Source organism: Lolium perenne, chromosome 2 (genome assembly GCF_019359855.2).
Source record: "Lolium perenne isolate Kyuss_39 chromosome 2, Kyuss_2.0, whole genome shotgun sequence".
NCBI classification, from domain to species: domain Eukaryota; kingdom Viridiplantae; phylum Streptophyta; class Magnoliopsida; order Poales; family Poaceae; genus Lolium; species Lolium perenne.
Window position 1 is genome coordinate 330,683,807 of NC_067245.2, and position 19,585 is coordinate 330,703,391.

Here is a 19,585-nt window from a genome sequence, read left to right on the forward strand (position 1 = left end):
AGGATTCTTCAACAGAATTTACCTTCTTACCTTGTGGAGCTCTTTCCGTGTGCCATTCAGAGTAATTTACCATCATATTATCAAGGAGCTTTGTTGCTTCACCAAGAGTGATGGACATAAAGGTACCTCCAGCAGCTGAATCCAATAAATTCCGCGAAGAAAAATTTAGTCCTGCATAGAAGGTTTGGATGATCATCCAAGTAGTCAGTCCATGGGTTGGGCAATTTTTAACTAGAGATTTCATTCTTTCCCAAGCTTGAGCAACATGTTCATTATCCAATTGTTTAAAATTCATTATGCTACTCCTCAAAGATATAATTTTAGCAGGGGGATAATATCGACCAATAAAAGCATCCTTGCATTTAGTCCATGAATCAATACTATTCTTAGGCAGAGATAGCAACCAATCTTTAGCTCTTCCTCTTAATGAGAAAGGAAACAATTTTAATTTTATAATGTCACCATCTACATCTTTATACTTTTGCATTTCACATAGTTCAACAAAATTATTGAGATGGGCAGCAGCATCATCAGAACTAACACCAGAAAATTGCTCTCGCATAACAAGATTTAGTAAAGCAGGTTTAATTTCAAAGAATTCCGCTGTAGTAGCAGGTGGAGCAATAGGTGTGCATAAGAAATCATTATTATTTGTGCTAGTGAAGTCACACAACTTAGTATTTTCAGGGTTGGCCATTTTAGCAGTAGTAAATAAAGCAAACTAGATAAAGTAAATGCAAGTAAAATTTTTTTTTGTGTTTTTGATATAGAGTGCAAGACAGTAAATAAGGTAAAGCTAGCAACTAATTTTTTTGTGTTTTGATATAATGCAGCAAACAAAGTAGTAAATAAAATAAAGCAAGACAAAAACAAAGTAAAGAGATTGAGAAGTGGAGACTCCCCTTGCAGCGTGTCTTGATCTCCCCGGCAACGGCGCCAGAAAAAGAGCTTGATGGCGTGTATTTCACACGTTCGTTGGGCAACCCCAAGAGGAAGGTATGATGCGCACAGCAGCAAGTTTTCCCTCAGAAAGAAACCAAGGTTTATCGAACCAGGAGGAGCCAAGAAGCACGTTGAAGGTTGATGGCGGCGGGATGTAGTGCGGCGCAACACCAGAGATTCCGGCGCCAACGTGGAACCTGCACAACACAACCAAAGTACTTTGCCCCAACGAAACAGTGAGGTTGTCAATCTCACCGGCTTGCTGTAACAAAGGATTAACCGTATTGTGTGGAAGATGATTGTTTGCAGAGAAAATAGTAAAAACAAGTATTGCAGCAGATTTGTATTTCAGTGTTAAAGAATGGACCGGGGTCCACGGTTCACTAGAGGTGTCTCTCCCATAAGATAAAAGCATGTTGGGTGAACAAATTACAGTCGGGCAATTGACAAATAGAGAGAGCATAACAATGCACATACATGACATGATAAGTATAGTGAGATTTAATTGGGCATTACGACAAAGTACATAGACCGCCATCCAACTGCATCTATGCCTAAAAAGTCCACCTTCAGGTTATCATCCGAACCCCCTCCAGTATTAAGTTGCTAACAACAGACAATTGCATTAAGTATGGTGCGTAATGTAATCAACAACTACATCCTCGGACATAGCGCCAATGTTTTATCCCTAGTGGCAACAACACAACACAACCTTAGGGGTTTCTGTCACTCCCCCAGGTGTCAATGCAGGCATGAACCCACTATCGAGAATAAATACTCCCTCTTGGAGTTAAAAGTATCAACTTGGCCAGAGCCTCTACTAATAACGGAGAGCATGCAAGATCATAAACAACACATATGTAATAACTTGATAATTAACATGACATGGTATTCTCTATCCATCGGATCCCGACAAACACAACATATAGAATTACAGATAGATGATCTTGATCATGTTAGGCAGCTCACAAGATCCAACAATGAAGCACAATGAGGAGAAGACAACCATCTAGCTACTGCTATGGACCCATAGTCCAGGGGTGAACTACTCACTCATCACTCCGAAGGCGACCATGGCGGTGTAGAGTCCTCCGGGAGATGAATCCCCTCTCCGGCAGGGTGCCGGAGGAGATCTCCAGAATCCCCCGAGATGGGATCGGCGGCGGCGGCGTCTCAGTAAGGTTTTCCGTATCGTGGTTTTTCGCCTCAGGGGTTTCGCGACGGAGGCTTTAAGTAGGCGGAAGGGCAGAGTCGGGGGCCAGACAGGGGGCCACACCATAGGGCGGCGCGGGCCCCCCCTGGGCCGCGCCGCCACGTGGTGTCGCCACCTCGTGGCCCCACTTCGAATGTTCTCCGGTCTTCTGGAAGCTCCGTGGAAAAATAGGCCCCTGGGTCTTCGTTTCGTCCAATTCCGAGAATATTTCGTTACTAGGATTTCTGAAACCAAAAACAGCAGAAAACAGGAACTGGCACTTCGGCATCTTGTTAATAGGTTAGTTCCAGAAAATGCACGAATATGACATAAAGTGTGCATAAAACATGTAGGTATCATCAATAATATGGCATAGAACATAAGAAATTATCGATACGTCGGAGACGTATCAATACTCGGACTTATATCTGTTATCTTCCGCAGGAGAGTGTCGATATCGCCGGAGAAGATGATGTGAGGCAGATGATCAAGCTCGCAGTAGAAGATGATGTAAAGGAGATGGTCAAGCTCGGAGCAGAAGATGATGTAAAGGAGATAGTCAATGTCGGAGAAGATGATGTAAAGGAGTTAGTCAATCTCGGAGAAGATTTGGTGGCATTGGACCAACCGCGGTCGTTGGGCGAGATCCCGGAGATTCACTTACCTCGTTTGCACTGGTAATGATATGCCTGATCTGTAACATTTTGAACGTTTTTCGTCGGCTTACACAGGAGCTATCTCGGCTTAGGGTCAACAAGGCCCCGGGAGCGGAACTTCCGCATCTCGGCGCCGAGAACTCCGAGTTACGCCAGAAGCGCCCTGGTGAATCGCACGCGCAGGCGCAGCACATCCGTTCGCAGGATCTCTCATCCTTCGACGTCAGGTTCCAGCGAGAGGTCGTAGAAGAAGATAAGTTGCCAGCTTCCCCGCTGTTCAAGAGGATGAAGGAGCTGAAGACGGAGGTTAATATTAGCTGACTTTGGGTTGCTAGTTTTTGGGTACTTCGAGTCACTGACATGTAGACACCACTTAAGTCTGTCCTACATGTTTGTGACCACATTCGTTAATCAGCCAATTTGTGCCCTTCGTTTGCCGGTAACGCTCGATATGTTTGTTGTTACCTTTGGCAGGATCACTCCCCTTGCTTATCCTGTCGAAGGATGAAGTTGGATCTTGCCAGCATGTGGGAGGAGAACAGAGAGTTAGGGATCAAGATATTTCGGTACAGTGTGCGGTGTCTTTCCTAGAAGTGGATGAGATCACGGCCTGTGCTCGTAGGAGTTGTGACGAGGCCATTCATCTGGGAGAACGGATCAAAGCTCAGCTTGTCTCTTTGATGGAAGTCGCAGAACGCGTGATTTTCAATGCTAGAGAGGCGCGGGAACGACTTCTGGTGGCTGAAGATCTCGCATAGCAGTTTAATCATGTGCGCTTATTAGTTGCCTACTACTTTTGTAATTATTCACAATTAAGTATGTATCAATGGCTTGCCTTTTGTGTGACGGAGGAAATTGCACATACCACCACTTGTTGGTGCAGTTTTTGCACATAACACAATTTGAGATTCTTTTTACACAAATAACCAGATTTTGACGTTAACTTTTGCACAAAAAACAACCTTACTCCATGTTTTCTTTTGTCTTCTAAAGACATGTAGGTGCTTCGAAAAATACCTCCGTTCCAATGCTTAAATCTTAGTATATTTATCTTGAAAAGTCAAACCAAGTAAAGTTCGACAAAACTCTTAAAAGAATCTATCAGCACATATAATATTTTGTAGACACCATATGAAAATATAATTTATTTTCTATCTAATAATATTGATTTTGTATCTTGCATATTAATGCTTTTGGTAAAAACTTAGTCAAACTTAACTTAGTTTGACTTTCGAAAAATCAATTTAATCCTTAAGCTTTGGGACGGTGGTTCTAGACGTGGTCTAGACGTGTTTCAACATATTACCTTCGCATTTTCTAAACGCATGGAGTTTCTTACAAAGTTTATTTTTCGAAATATTTTCGACTTTGTATTATTTTTATTCATTTCCCCCCTGGTTGTCATGTTTTCTGTCCGGCTTCCCCAGCTCATCCATCCGTAATCTACATGCGCGCGTGACACGAGTAGTGGGAGACATGGTGCCCAAAGGGATAGCTTTTATTAATGGTGGCGACGGTTCCCTAGGCCAATGCTGGCGATACGTCTCATCGTCGCTAGCTGTGCCTTCCCCATGCGGCCGTATTAATGCACACCACTGCTCCTTTAGTCCTTTGCGCCTCCGCGGCTGATCAAGTAAGTTTGATCATAAAAGATGATCACATAAGCTCGATGATTACCTATAACCTAAAAATTATCTTAATTTGTAAACGAAGACATAAAATAACTAGTTGTTTGATTAGGAAAGACAAAGGAAATTTCTATTGAGATTGAGTTCATTTCATAGTTGTTATAGACACATAGCAATATTACCAAGAGATAGGATTGTAGAGAAAGCAATCCATAGGTATTTTGGAGGGTTACTCCGTACAAGATACCTTTAGAAATCCTTTGAACCAAACAAACTCCGATTCATATTAGTAGACTATAATATGGATATATCTAGACACATTTTAGTTCAAGATTCATCCATATCATTTGACAAGTAATATGAATCGGAGTGAGTATATTAAATGGATTAGTATATATTGTTCGAAAAAATTAAGTTATACTGTACTAATAAAGAAACCATTTATGTGGTCAAACTGATTTGACGGGACAGTAACTGCACCAGGACGTAGTGGCATGCTATCCTAGCCGAAGTTTTACTCGGCGCATCGATGCAGCTGCTGAAGAATAAAAAAAGTCATATCCACTCCTACTCTTCACCTCCATCGTTTCCATCCTTGGCTCTCCACTTCCATCATCGTTCTCCACTCGCCAAGCGCTGCTAGCAAATTTTTTCATCCTCTAGATCTCCCATTTGCATAGCTTTCTCTCCTCACCCCTCCGCAGAACCGCAGCACTCCTCCTTCCCGCTCGACTCTCCTACAAATCTCCAATCACACATACTTGCTTCCGCCCTCTTAAATCCATCTCGTCTCCATGGCGGCATCGAACGACGACCAGCTGTATGGCGACTGGGGGAAGCTCCCCGCCGAGCTGTTCAATCTCATTGCCCAGAGTCTGGACGTTACAGTCGACGTCCGGCTGGCCGCATGCTCCAAAACGCTGTGCCGCCATGTCGCCGACAACATGAATCTACACCATTGGGATGGACCCTGCTTGCTGATGCCCGATTCTGCCCATTGGCACTATGATGATAGTAGTGCGCACCACACGGTGTACCACGTTGTGCCCCTCGACCATCCTCGGCGCACAGCCATCCTGCCGTTCATGGACAATAGATTCTGGGTTGGCATGAACGGCGACTGGATCGCCGGCGTGGACAGTGGTGGGAACTGGTTCCTCGCGAACATCTACACGCACCAAGAAATCTCCCTACCATCGTCGGAAACTTGCAACATTTTTCGGGAGGAATGGATTGGCTTCCCGACTTGCCTCTGAAAGGTACATGACGTATGGGCGTGCCATGTTTTTGTTGAAGATTGTAATTTGCGAAGTGCCCACAAAAGCTGGACATTACTCAGATTACAAGCTCATCGCTCTATTCAATTCTGGACTCGCTTACCTGGCTAATGGTAGCCAGGAGTGGAGGTTATTCTCTCTTGCTAGTTGGGGTGTAGATTACAGTGACGCCATCGAGCACAACGGCTTCATTGTTGCGGTGGATGGGTGGACCGGCACCACATATTGCTGGGATCAATCACAGACCGGTAATTCTTCAATCCATATGATATACTTCGCAATAAATTTTAATATCAAGCGCATTCATGATATATTGTAACTGAATTAACTAATTGCTCAATAAGATTTTTTTCACCTTTCACATGACTGTGCACCATTTAATTATCCAAACCTGACTGAACCATTGCTACAAACGAATTACAGTACTATATGCAGTGCACTAATCTGTCAACCCAAACCAGATTATTGCAGTATATGAATGCATTCCTGAATTAGTTACTGCATGCTCTTGTCAGAATATGAATAAGGAGCTTAGCCCTGGCCTCTTCATCAATTGATGCATGCAAACTTTCAATTTATTTGAATATTCGATGTACTCAAAGCTTTACAATCATGGATCAGATAAGGTTGAGACATGTATCTACCATCAATGAATATGAGTGTAATTAACATACATCTCAAATGGGAACAACTTTATTTCTTCGAGTTTTTATACAAGTATAATGACTGCATCTTCCATTTGATCCTACAAATGTGAAGTTGCAGCTACTGGTATTATTGTCTTCCTGAGCCATTCAAACACTAATTTTTTTGGTCTCCGTTTACAATGCAGATGCACACCTTGCCCTGCCATTCGTGATCCCATCACCGATGGAGGATCCATTTGGCAGATGGTTTTTAGCTCGATCAGCCGATGGCAAGCGCTTGATGATCATCCATGAAGATCGGTATATACGTAGCAATGATCACCTTGAGCCTGCAGAAGTTCTGCATGATGGTAATGGCCTTATCCTGCGGGAGTGTCCTGCCCCTGTCATACATATTTTTGAGAAAGATCTATCCCCGATTGGACCCAATTGGAGTCGAGTTGACAGCCTTGGCAGCCACTCTCTGTTCATTGGACTGAATTATCCAATGAACCTGAAGATAAATGATGGCAATGCTCCTGATGGAACATTGACTCCATTCATGAGGTCAAATTGTGTGTACATCGCGTACTATGCATTTCGGGAACCAGCATTTAGTTGTATTTGTCGTTGTAACCTGCAGCAAGGGGAAAATGAGCTCATGGGAGTTATCACCCTTCCAAAAGAAGGTTGGGGATTTCCCCGACAGGCGACAATGTGGTTTAAGCCTAGTCTGAAAAATATCCGCATGTTGATGCAACCCTAAACTGAGCCATGAATCTTTCTGGAGAAAATAATCTTTTTTGTACGATATATTTGAACAATTCAAGAACTCTGTTCCGTATCTTAATATGCTCTTCCTTTTTTCTGAATCTTATATACCTTGACCCATTTCAGTGTGTCTGTTTACTCATTTTAGTGTGTATGTAGCCCACATTGAAGTAATCTAATCTTATTTAAACGGATGGTGATGAACTCTGTATTTCCATCCTTCGTAAACCGTGCATGTCTGTTTATTTTTAGTTTCATTTCAGCAACTATTATTAGTATATGCACACCTTTTTTTTAATGTTGAGAGGAGTATAAGGGCATTACAATGCTATATACTATATGGCGCTAATAGAGAACAAATGAATGTGAAAAGATTGTAAAATCCTCCAGGTACTCTCCTTACAGCGCTAATTGCTGATGGCAGACTGACTTCCTGTTGGTTCCGGTGCTGTAGCTAGGACTGGTGAAAAGAGTTTCACGCCCCATGCGTAGCGCCCGTGTTGGACGTGCCCTAATGTTTTCCTGCTAAAAGTTGCAATCTTTTAAGCACTTGGGTACGGTATTTCCCCACCAGTCACGGATGCGAGCCGCCAAACGCGTCTTAACCAATGTTTAAAATAGCGTGTTAAATGAATTAGCGGCAGCCTCCTTCAAACGATATGAACGCTATATCGTGGTAATAGTGTGGTATATTTTAAATAGCATTTTCAAAATAATACTAAATATAGCCTAAAAATAAATAATTTTACTAGAGCGAATAGATATATATATAGTCCAAAAGTGACTGAATCATACATACATAACCACATATAGAAATAGATCTCAAGTATTTTAGAAGGCTAACATCAACATTTCACAAGGCAACAACATAGTATAAATTATTTATTAAAACATATTAGCATGAGCGATATTATCTTCTGACTTAGAAGTGGAACCAACAGATTGTAGTTCATCACCACGAAAAAGTGAAAGCAACTTGCCTGAAAAAAATAGCGCGCTAACACTATGAAGTAGGGCGATATAGCATGCTGTTTCGCAAATAGCGCCACAGCGTGCAAAATTACTAAGCGTGGACCCTCTAGATATGCTATAGTGCGCTTTTAGCGGAGAAATAGTTAACTGGGCTTCATTGAGGCCCTGGTTTGACAAAGCAGCCTGAGTACGCATCTAAAAAAAAAATCTGCCTGAGGACGCATGCTTGTAAAAATGAGAGAGCAGACTACAATTACTTTAGTCCCGAACCCTCTATCTCTCCCACCTACTTCACCTCTTTTACACTAATGACTGCCATGAACGGCTCGCCTCCTCCCTCCACCGGCAGCTGCCTGGCGGTAACGGCCGCCGACACAGATGAACATTTGATCCACCGCATCCTCCAGCAGCTTGATGGACGTCCAGTCTCTTCTATCCAGATCGTGACTACAGAAGGATCTACGAGTACATCCGTTTCTTACCCTTTGGCAGCGTCGGTTCCATCTCTCGCGGTACTTTCTTCTCCGCTGGAAGCACCATCCTGGCCTCGGCACTGATTTCCCTGGCGGCGGCACCAGCTTCTCCGGCTGCGCCGACCCCAACCCCCGCGGCACGGTCTTCTCCGGTGGCGGCACCACCAAAAGTGGCTGTAAGTTGTCCTGAACTCACTAGGATGCAGGTGTAAGTAGTCAATGATAGTTGGGGTTTTAAACAAGTTCTGTTTTCTTTAATGATGGGAAACTAGTATTCTTCTGCAAATGTTTTTTTAATGACGGGAAACAGTAGATGTTAAGTACTAGTTCTGGCAAAAAAAGATGTTAAGTAATAGTATCCATCACAGAGCAGGGTTTGGCAGTCTGAACATACAAATATATGCTCCATGTTACCTGTTTCAGAAAGTCTGAAAGCTTGCTCAAGCACTGTAAAATCAAATTGTCTTGCTGCTGCTAGATTTTGTGCAAACTAATTAAAGAGATAGCTAGATGCATTTTCTCCATGTATGTTACGTTCTGATTTATATGCTGTTGATTGATATATACCGTGCTTAACTAGATGCAGAAGCAAACTCGCTCCAACGTCAATGAGCAACTACGTCTTAGGACTGTCGATTGTACATGTCCTCTGCACCCCCCCGAGTTCAGAATTCAAAGAAACTCACTAGCCAAAAAGCCGAAGGTGACGGGCAGGCGTGATGCAGCAATTCAACGTTTTATATTAAAAGGGCGAGGGAAAGGCCGCCCTAAACGGGTTGGTCACTCAGCGGACCCTCCTCAGCCCTCGCGCTTCTATGTGCAACTGGATGGCAACGTTGACATGTATATGTTGGTCATCCCCAGAGAATTCAAGCAATGTCTGAAAGGGATTCTTCCCAGGCCTATCAAGCTCAAGACGAGCGTAGGCTGCGCCTGGTATGTGCACATCGATGAGTACCAGGGTGAACTGGTCTTGAAGGATGGTTGGTTCGGGTTTGCAGAGGCGCATGAACTGCAGCTCGATGACATTCTCGTCTTCGAGGTGAAAGACACTTCCTTGATGAATGTGTTGATCTACGACTGTAACACCTCCACCCAGAGGGTAATATTTTGTGCTGATCACCCTTAGTTGCATGCATGATCTGCAGTGCTTTTAGGAAGAGGGGATCAGAAACACCTCAATATTTTATTGAATTAACTAGATGCTGCTTTTGGACCTGGGGTAGTGCCCTGCTGATGTTCATGCTGAACTTGGTTTTTGTATTAAGCTGAACTGGGGATCAGATACACTATGATGAGACTTTGTTAATTAGCTAATATAGTATATGTTAGACATGTTTTATTTTACTTTAATTTACTGTGATATGCTGCGGTAGTTTCAATGTGCGGTCTGATGATTTGTATTATACCTAGCTACATGGAGCTCAACATTTTGAAATATTCATAGATTTGTAAGTGTAAATGTGATATATCCCATATGTAGTCAATGCTTTCTTGTACGAGCTTGTAAAATCTCAGGGAAAAATACATTTTATTTTAGGAAGTGTAAAAGTGACCAATTTTTTTGATCTGATTGTAGCGAACACAAGTGCAGATGGTCAAACCCCCAAAACTTCTCATATTCATTGTTACATGGTCGAGATATAAAGGTATTTTACGCACTGGTTTAATACTCAACTGCTTACATCCATGTTTGTTTGCAGTTTTTTTGACACCTCTTAATGCTCCCTCCGATCCATATTTTTTTGAGATACACAGTACAAACACGTACGCTCTCATATAGATGTATCTAGACACATATTAGTTGTAGAGACATCCATTTTATCATCAAGTAATGAGGATCAGATGGAGTATCGTTTTCATTTTACCAAAAGAAACGGATATACTATATAGTACAACGTAGTCTGAGGCCCTTAGCTCTGAATGCAATTTCTGTGTGCACACTGATCGGATCATAACCCACACGACCTGTCTCACTGGTATGTAGGTCCGGGCCCCACCAGATACTGATAAAGCCCAGTGACCCGCCGGGTGAAGTTTTCTGTGTGGATTCCTGCGTACCTGGCTTCGTTCCTCCAAGAAACGCGCATTTTTTTTGACCGGGGGGACACGCGCATTTATTCCCTTGCTGATGTATAATTCTCAGTTTCTCACAGTCCCCTCATGTTCAGATCTCCCCAGATCCCTCGCCGTCCATCTCCCCTGAGTCCTCTCCCTACACCACCGGCGTCCACCACCGCTCGGACTACGCGGCTTGGACTCCATCCTCTACGGATGCGGCGATGTCGCACCTAAAAACTCCACTAAGGCGGCGCGGCATCCCCGATTCTCTCGGTCCATGGCTGCAATGGCGGTATGTTTCCCCCGAATCACTAGGGTTGCCGGTCACATCTTTATTATATCTAAGTTGTATTGCCGGTTGCTTAGCATTGTTTGATATAGACTATTTCTCTCATCCAGTGTATATATTAATCCTCTGGTAAAGACTCGGGCTACACATGCACGCATGCTAGCTAGGTTGGGACTGGATCTAATGTGTGCAATAATAATCGTTCAAATATGATATTGGTCAATCCACGGCCGATAATCACATATGAGGACACCGAGCATGCATGTCTGGCTTATGGACTCTTTAGGCCGACGCTGATTTTTTTTGTTTGCTTGGTCGATCTCAGACCGGCGGATGATGAACTGCAGATGCATTACTCTGATGCTAGACCTAGCCAGCAAGCATGCATGGCTCATGCTAGCTTGATTTCTATTCTCATAGCTACTATTTATATCGATTTGGCTTCTGCGATACAATGATACACTATGCTGAATAATTTGATGATACAAGGTTGTACATATAAGCCTAGCTAGATTCAGAAGCTTATTGTTCAGACTGTGTGTTCGATAAGAACAATGATCCGCTGACTTTGCTAGGTGCCTTTGATTATGCATTTGCTTGGAATTACGGTCAGAAGCTAGAGGCATTATCTAATTGAGGCCTCTTTTTTGCAGTGTTCAAACAAGAAGCTCAAGCTTGGAGAGAGCTTATCATGGAAGGAGACATCTGTAGAGCCAGCCCCAGTGTGCAAGGTGTTTAGGCGCATCGATGAGGAGAATACCGCCGATGCCTTCGCAAGGTACTATGTACATCGGAGTTAGAGGTGATTACCATCCCCGGTCGTGTTCTACCCTGGTTTTACGGTGGGTGTCCAGAGTCCATCAACCCGAAGATGTCCACCGCATGCACTGGATTGTGGACCTGAAGCAACAAGATGGCAATGTTTTAATGGACGCAGGATGGCCGTAGTTTGTCAAAGCACATGACTTGAAGGTAGGATACCTCCTGACCTTCAAGAAGATTGACACCAAATCATTGCAGGTGCTCATATTTGGTTACAATTGCTGTGAGAAGGTTATATGGTGTTCAGGTTATCACCCATCGCTGGGGCAACAAAATGAATCACAGCTATATTAAGTTGTCTTACAAATGTTCTGTAGTATAATGATGATGTATTGTGGTGAACATGATGGTACCATTACTGGATTGTGGTCACATGTGAGGGGGGGTGTATAAGTGGATTGCCTAGCCCTTTCCATTAGTTCGGACTTTTGGTTGCGTTGGCTTGTGTATGAAGCTTGGCATGGTATCAGAGCCCAGGGTCTCGAGTTCGAGACCTGGCTTTCGTAATTTATCCTAAAAATTGGTGCTGCCCTCCGTTGCCCTCCTCGGAGTCCACGTATATGCCTCTTGAGAGTCTCCTTGTGTTGACCTCTTCCCTTCTTCCTGGTCACTCGTGAGGAGGGGTGTTCAGATGTATAAGTGGATTGCCTAGCCCTTTCCATCAGTTCGGACTTTTGGTTGCGTTGGCTAGTGCATGAAGCTTGACAAACCTTATTTATATGTACAGCTCTCTAGTTGTACTATTAATTATTATGTGCTTATGTTGGCTGGATTGTGATGAACATGAGATGTTCTGTTGTTTCCGTAAAGAAAAAACGTGTTGTTTTTTCGAATCCTGCGCTGGATATGTTTTGCACAAACTAGTGAAGTGCCCGCTGACAAAACATATTATGCGCAAATAGGCAACCCTCAGTAACGATCATGGGTTCAAGCGTCCAGGATCCACTGCCTTGACATCAGCAAGCACAGATGAACAGTTGGTTGACTTGTAGATTTGGACGTTGGATCGAAAATAGATAGCTAAGAACTAAGTACTGTAGCATGTAGCATATGTACTGTTCATGGTCTCATTCCGGGTTCAAGTGCTACCCCATGTAGCACCACTTTTTTTTTGGGTTAGCCCAGACAACCTTCCCAATAAAAAAAAGTACTACCTTCCCTGCATGGGCCAATTGTTTGTACTTTTGGGCTGCCGCCGGCCATGTACATGGTGATTCTTTGCCACCGCTTGCTTCGCTGATAACAATCCAAAAACATTTAATGGGCCTCCGACTCATGCCATTGGGGCCCTTCCTAATTTAAACACGGAGATCCTATGATTGGCCCTCAAGAAACCAAGATTCTAAATATAAAGTTATTTTTATTTCGTATCAATTATGATTATGATTCTTTTTTAAATGCGCATAGCCAGTATGCGCATCTACATGGGCTCTATATTTTGATATATTCATATAGTTGATTTCAAAATTTTCATAAATTATTTAAAGTTCCAAGATTTATTCTATCAGTTTGCAAGATCTTAGAGTGTATTTGTAGTTTAAAAAAAATGCCAAACCTCTTCATCAGATTGTTGTTAACAAGTGTAGTGTTGTGAACCCAAAATATATTACATACTTCCTCGTAGATCAAATTTGAACTAATTAAGTTGAACTAAAACCCGGATCAACAGTTAGTATGGATTATGTGCATGGAGTACGAAGAACAAATGAATAGGCAATATTTCAGTTTTTCCTTCAGTTGAGAATGCTAAAGCAGGACCCATTTGCCAGTAGCGTCCCTCAACATTTGAAGGTAAAGACAAACAAAAGGGATCGAAAAAAGCAAGTATCCTACATATCTCGGGTTAAAACATATCGAGAAATCACATATTTCTTGTACATAGAGGCTGACATCGTGGACCCATCGGTCAGCCGTGGAGAAAAATCCAAGAAAGGAAACAATTATCGTACAGAGAAGCTGACATGTGGGACGCATTTTGCAGCAGCGTCCTCAACTTTAACAAAGGCGGCAGGGGATCGAAAGAAAAAGCAAAGTTCCCAGAAATCAGCGGTCAAAAATAAATCCAAGAAATGAAATGTTTATTGTTCATAGAGGTGACATGTGGGACCCACGAGCCACAGCGTCCTCAACGTTTCAAAGGCGGCAGGGATCGAAAAAAAGGCAAGTGACCATATATCAGGTGCCAAAAATAATCCAAGGAAAGAAACTTTTATTGTACATAGAGGATGACATATGGGTCCCGTTTGCAGAGCGGTCTCACATTTTCCAAGGCGGCACGGGATCGAAAAAAAGAAAGGAAAGGTTTATCGTTCAGAGAGGCCGAGATGTGGGACCCATGGGCCAGCGGCGTCCTCTTAGTTTCAAAGGCGGCAGGGTATAAAAAAGTCAATAGCCAGTAATTAGGGTCAAAAATAAATCAAACAAAGGAAACTTTTACTGTTCATAGAGGCTGACAGGGACCCATGAGCCAGCAGCGTCTCAACGTTTCAGAGGCGGCATGAGATCGAAAGAAAAAGGCAAATACCAAGAAATTATGGGTCAATAATAAATCAAACAAAAGGTTTATTGTTCATAGAGGCTGACATGTGGGACCCCTGAGCCGGCAGCGTCCCCAACGTGTTAAAGGCGGCAGGAGATAGAAAGACAAAGGCCAAAAATCAGTTGGTAAAAAAATCCAAGAAAAGAAACATTTACCGTTCTGAGAGGCTAACATGCGGGACCCATGAGGCAGCAGCATCCTCAACGATTCCAAGGCGGCAGGGGATCAAAAGGGGTCAAAAATAAATCCATCATAGGAAACTTTTATTGTTCATAGAGGATGTGGGACCGACCTGCCAGTAGCGTCCTCATCGTTTCAAAGGGGCTAGGGGATCAAAAGAAAACGGTAAATAGCCAGAAATTAGGGGTAAAAAATAAATCCAATGAATGACACTTTATTGTTCATAGAGTATGACATGCGGGACCCATGAGCCAGCAGCTTCCTCAACGTTTCAAAGGCGGCATGAGATCGAAAGGAAAAGGAAAGTGACCAAATATCAGGAGCCAAAAATAATCTAAGAAAAGAATCTTTATAGTACATAGAGGATGACATGCGGGTCCCATTTTGCAGCAGCGGTCTCAATGTTTCCAAGGCGGCACATGACCAAAAGAAAAAGGAAGTAGCCAGAAATAAGGGTGTCAAAAAATCCAAGAAAAGGAATATTTCAATTGGGCTGCTTCTGGCCATCTGGGCCTTCAAACTATCCCGCTGGACGCCTTTTGATTCGTACAATTTCAGCCCATTCCAAAACAGGAAAGTCTTATGCCTCGCAAAGAAAAAAAAAACAAGGAGATTCAGCATATAAGTTTGTTTATGTAAAAATAAAGATTTAATTTATCCCTTTGCAATAGCTCAGAGCAAAATACACTGTTTATTGTCTGCAAAATAATCAAGATATCACATGTTTCTTATACGGGGAGGCTGACATCGGGGACCCATGCGCCAGCAGCGTCGTCAACATTTTAAAGGCGGCAGGGATGGAAAGAAAAAATAAACCAAAAATCTGTTGGTACAAAATCCAAGAAAAGAAACATTTTCGTTCTGAGAGGATAACATGCGGGACCCATGAGGCAGCAGCATCCTCAGTGTTTAATGTTAGAGGCTGACATGTGGGACCCGTGAGCCAGCAGCGTCCTCAACGTTTTAAAGGCGGCAGGAGATCGAAAGAAAAAATAAGCCAAAAATAATTTGGTATTCAAAATCCAAGAAAATAAACATTTACCGTTCTGAGAGGATGACATGCGGGACCCATGAGGCAGCAGCATCCTCAACGATTCCAAGGCGGCAGGGGATCAAAAGAAAAAAAGGAAATATCCAGAAATTAATTAGGGGTTCAAAATAAATCCATCAAAGGAAAGTTTTATCGTTCATAGAGGATGACATGTGGGACCGACCTGCCAACAGCGTCCTCATCGTTTCAAAGAGGGCAGGAGATCAAAAGAAAAAGGCAAATAGCCAGAAATTAGGGGTAAAAAATAACTCCAAGAAAGGAAACTTTTATTGTTCGTAGAGGATGACATGCGGGACCCATGAGCCAGCAGCTTACTTAACGTTTCAAAGGCGGCATGAGATCGAAAGAAAAAGGCAAGTGACAAAATATCAGGAGCCCAAGATAATCCAAGGAAAGAAACTTTATTTACATAGAGGATGACATGCGGGTCCCATTTTGCAAATGGTCCCAACGTTTCAAATGCGGCTTGAGATCAAAAGAAAAAGAAAGTAGCCAGAAATTAGGGGGTCAAAAAAATCCAAGAAAATAAAGTTGATGGACATAGAGGATGACATGCGAGTCCCATGAGCTAGCAGCTTACTCAACGTTTCCAAGGCGGCAGGGGATCAAAAGAAAAAGGAAATAGCCAAAAATCAGAGGGTGAAAAAAAAACAAAGAAAATGAACTTTTATAGTACATAGAGGATGACATGCGGGTCCCATGAGCCAGCAGGTTCCTCAACATTTCAAACGTGGCATGAGATCGAAAGAAAAAGGCAAGTGACCAAATATCAGGAGCCAAAAATAATTCAAGAAAAGAAACTTGATTGTACATAGAGGATGACATGCGGGTCCCAATTAGCAGCAGCGGTATCAACGTTTGAGAGGCTGCACGGGATCGAAAGAAAAAGGCAAGTGACCAAATATCAGGAGCCAAAAATAATCCAAGAAAAGAAATTTTATTGTACGTAGAGGATGACATGCGGGTCCCATTTTGCAGCAGCGGTCTCAACGTTTCCAAGGCGGCACAGAACCAAAAGAAAAATGAAGTAGCCTAAAATCAGGGGGTGAAAAAAATCCAAGAAGAAAGATTTCAATTGGGCTGCATCTGGACATCTGGGCCTTCGAACTATCCTGCTTGGCCTTTTGACTCGTACAATTTCAGCCCACTCCAAAACAGGAAAGTTCCGAATTTTCTAAAAAACAGGAAAGTCCTATGCTTCGCAAAGACAAAAAAACAAGGAGATTCAACATATAAGTTTGTTTATGTAAAAATAAAGATTTAATTATCCGTTTGAAATAGCTCGTAGCGCAATACATTGTTTATTGTCTCGTAAAATAATCAAGATATCATATGTTTCTTGTACGGGGAGGCTGACATCGGGGACCCATGAGCCAACAGCGTCGTCAACGTTTTAAAGGCGGCAGGGGATGGAAAGAAAAAATAAACCAAAAATCTGTTGGTAAAAAATCCAAAAAAAGAAACATTTTCGTTCTGAGAGGATGACATGCGGGACCCATGAGGCAGCAGCATCCTCAGCGTTTATTGTTCATAGAGGTTGACATGTGGGACCCGTGAGCCAGCGGCGTCCTCAACGTTTTAAAGGCTGCAGGTGATCGAAAGAAAAAATAAGCCAAAAATCGTTTGGTCAACAAAATCCAAGAAAATAAACATTTACCGTTCTGAGAGGATGAGATGCGGGACCCATGAGGCAGCAGCATCCTCAACGATTCCAAGGCGGCAGGGGAAATATCCAGAAATTAATTAGGGGTTCAAAATAAATCCATCAAAGGAAACTTTTATTGTTCATAGAGGATGACATGTGGGACCGACCTGCCAACAGCGTCCTCATCGTTTCAGAGGGGGCAGGAGATCAAAAGAAAAAGGCAAATAACCAGAAATTAGGGGTAAAAAATAACTCCAAGAAAGGAAACTTTTATTGTTCGTAGAGGATGACATGCGGGACCCATGAGCCAGTAGCTTACTCAACGTTTCAAAGGCGGCATGAGATCGAAAGAAAAAGGCAAGTGACAAAATATCAGGAGCCAAAGATAATCCAAGAAAAGAAACTTTATTGTACGTAGAGGATGACATGCGGGTCCCATTTAGCAGCAGCGGTCTCAACGTTTCAAACGCGGCTTGAGATAAAAAGAAAAAGAAAGTTGATTGTACATAGAGGATGACATGCGGGTCCCATGAGTCAGCAGCTTACCCAACGTTTCCAAGGCGGCAGGGGATCAAAAGAAAAAGGAAATAGCCAAAAATCAGAGGGTGAAAAAAAAATTAAAGAAAATAAACTTTTATAGCACATAGAGGATGACATGCGGGTCCCATGAGCCAGCAGGTTCCTCAACGTTTCAAACGTGGCATGAGATCGAAAGAAAGAGGCAAGTGACCAAATATGAGGAGCCAAAAATAATTCAAGAAAAGAAAGTTTTATAGTACATAGAGGATGACATGCGGGTCCCTTGAGCCAGCAGCTTACTCGACGTTTCAAAGTGGGCAGGGGATCAAAAGAAAAAGGTAAGCCAAAAATCAGCGGGTGAAAAAAAATCCAACAAAGGAAACTTTTATAGCACATAGAGGATGACATGCGGGTCCCATGAGCCAGCAGGTTCCTCAACGTTTCAAACGTGGCATGAGATCGAAAGAAAAAGGCAAGTGACCAAATATGAGGAGCCAAAAATAATTCAAGAAAAGAAAGTTTTATAGTACATAGAGGATGACATGCGGGTCCCATTTAGCAGCAGCGGTATCACCGTTTGAGAGGCGGCAGGGGATCAAAAGAAAAAAGAAATTGCCAAAAATCAGAGGGTGAAAAAAAACCAAGAAAATGAACTTTTATAGTACATAGAGGATGACATGCGGGTCCCATGAGCCTGCAGGTTCCTCAACGTTTCAAACGTGGCATGAGATCGAAAGAAAAAGGCAAGTGAAAAAATATCAGGAGCCAAATATAATTCAAGAAAAGAAAGTTTTATAGTACATAGAGGATGACATGCGGGTCCCATTTAGCAGCAGCGGTATCACCGTTTGAGAGGCGGCAGGGGATCGAAAGAAAAAGGCAAGTGAAAAAATATGAGGAGCCAAAAATAATTCAAGAAAAAAGAAAGTTTTATAGTACATAGAGGATGGCATGCGGGTCCCATTTAGCAGCAGCTGTATCACCGTTTGAGAGGCAGCAGGGGATCGAAAGAAAAAGGCAAGTGAAAAAATATGAGGAGCCAAAAATAATTCAAGAAAAGAAAGTTTTATAGTACATAGAGGATGACATGCGGGTCCCATTTAGCAGCAGCGGTATCACCGTTTGAGAGGCGGCAGGGGATCGAAAGAAAAAGGTAAGTGACCAAATATGAGGTGCCAAAAATAATTCAAGAAAAGAAAGTTTTATAGTACATAGAGGATGACATGCGGGTCCCATTTTGCAGCAGCTGTATCAACGTTTGAGAGGCGGCAGGGGATCGAAAGAAAAAGGTAAGTGAACAAATATGAGGTGCCAAAAATAATTCAAGAAAAGAAAGTTTTATAGTACATAGAGGATGACATGCGGGTCCCATTTAGCAGCAGCGGTATCACCGTTTGAGAGGCGGCAGGGGATCGAAAGAAAAAGGCAAGTGACCAAATTTGAGGTGCCAAAAAAAACTCCAAGAAAAGAAAGTTGATTGCACATAGAGGATGACATGCAGGTCCCATTTAGCAGCAGCGGTCTCAACGTTTCCAAGGCGGCAAGGGATCAAAAGAAAAAGGAAGTAGCCAGAAATCGGGGGTTCAAAAAAAATCCAAGAATAGAAAGAATTTTGGTTCATAGAGGATGACATGCGGGACCCATGATCCTGCATCGTAAACGGCTCGATCGGAGAACGTTGAACGAGATGGCGCGATCGAAAAAAAAAACAATGCCAGAGAGGCTGCCATCTGGGCCCTACATCCCTCGGCGGTGCGGATTTGCGTTGACTCGGCCGGCGAACCCGAGATTTCGAGATGCACCACGTCCCGGGCCACCATACGCGACGTTTTGGCCGCTTTCGTCGGGCTAGGTGGCCTCAAAAACGAGAAAAAAAAAGTTTTGACATGCACCACGGAGGGACCAAAAATCGTCGGCCATGGTACACCAGCAACCACGGCGC